The 1,591-nt window shown below is 37.5% G+C and overlaps 1 non-coding gene across 1 annotated transcript; it reads left to right on the top strand.

Moving 5' to 3' along the window:
• Positions 1,149 to 1,227, top strand: MIR9802 (microRNA 9802). Its single transcript, NR_128484.1, has one exon. It is a non-coding gene; the product is annotated as a microRNA 9802 (primary transcript).

The raw sequence follows: 1,591 nt of genomic DNA, 5'->3' as shown, positions 1-1,591 counted from the left end.
CGGACAGATGGATTTATGAAATTTTTAGATCTCTATCTTTTTAAGGTAAATTTAGCAGTAATATAAAACATTTATATTAATTTATTATTTATTTTATTATTTTATTTTGAGTCCCAGAGTGTTTTCAGTAATATCTCTTACTAACTTCCTACCCCTTCTTTTTCCTACACCACATACTGGCTCAAAAAAATGTCTGAATTCTGTATTTTTTTCAAATTTCAATGATTTTTTTTTTAAAAAATGCCTTTGATGAGCAATAAGAAATCTTAGTGTTATTTATTAAAACTTGTAGTAAAACCCATAGCATATTGATAAATATTGATTACTGATATGAAATTCAGCATTTTTTGGCCTTCTGAAAATTTACTATGAACACAGGAAATACATAGCGATAAAATTATCACCTTACATTTTCCTAGCCTTTATAGTGACTAATTTTATAAAACATTACACAGCTCAGTATATACTCATTAATATGAAGAAAGGATGTTGACATGTGGCACATTTATATTTTTTCATATTTTAGACCTAATAACAGTCTGAAAGAGTGAATTTAAATATCTTGAATAAATATTTTATTTCAAACATCTACAGTGCAGAATTCAAGTGATGATAACATAAACATTATGGTCTTAGAAAGGTTATACCTAGAAAATGATCATTTGTTTTATTCCTCGAAAAGGAGTTTACTCTGACTTCTAGCAAGCTGCAGAAATTTCACATCTAATCAAAGATTCATCATCAATGACCTAGAAACTATGTCTAGTGAGTTCTGATGGCAGCTGAACAATCATTGATTGTGTCATTATAGAAGGTTTGGTTCTCTTCTCCCTAATCCCCCAAATATATTAACCTCATCAGGGATATCCAGGCATTAACATGCATGCTGATAGTATAACATTTCACATAAAGAGGAAACTCAAAAAACTTTTTTTTTCTAGTTCTCCCGTTCTTCAGATGAAAATTTGAAATGCAAAAAGTTAAACAATTTATCAAAGGATCTTTTGAATTTGGGATGAGCCAGAAGATCCACTACCATGGGCTTTTCTCTACATCCCGCCTCCCCACTAACCATAGACTGTCACAAGTCTCAGAACCTGGGAGTCAAGAAAGTCACTGGAGTCATCTGGTTCAGAGCGTCTCACCCAAAATTAGGCAGCTGGCGGACCTCGAAACCAAGTGTGAGTCTTTTCATCCCCAAGGGTGGGGTTGTCGGCCTCCGGATCCCGTGGGCATGTGGCCTGCACATGTCAGCTGCAATGTCAGCAGAGTCCTCTGTCAACTGGGCACACTGAACACGTAGGATCAGAGCATCTCACGCACGCAGAGGGGCAAAGTCACAGGGAAGTATTAGCCTATTTCCACATAGCTCCCGGGGCAGAATCCCCTTCACCTTATCTCCAAATGGTGACCATTCATTCCTTTTGGCCATGTCTCTTCAACGGGACAGTGGCCTGAGTGGTGCAGGGTTGACTGCAGACCCATTATCCAGGTCCCTGACCTTGGCCAAGATCACTCCACATCTTTCCCATGAGGGGAAGGCTGTGCTACGCAAGTGTGCAAATGTTTACTCTGTCTCATTAACAGACCC

Source organism: Sus scrofa, chromosome 7, assembly GCF_000003025.6.
Source record: "Sus scrofa isolate TJ Tabasco breed Duroc chromosome 7, Sscrofa11.1, whole genome shotgun sequence".
In the NCBI taxonomy this organism is placed as follows: domain Eukaryota; kingdom Metazoa; phylum Chordata; class Mammalia; order Artiodactyla; family Suidae; genus Sus; species Sus scrofa.
Note: the sequence above shows the minus strand (reverse complement) of the source record. Positions and strands in the feature narration are given on the sequence as shown.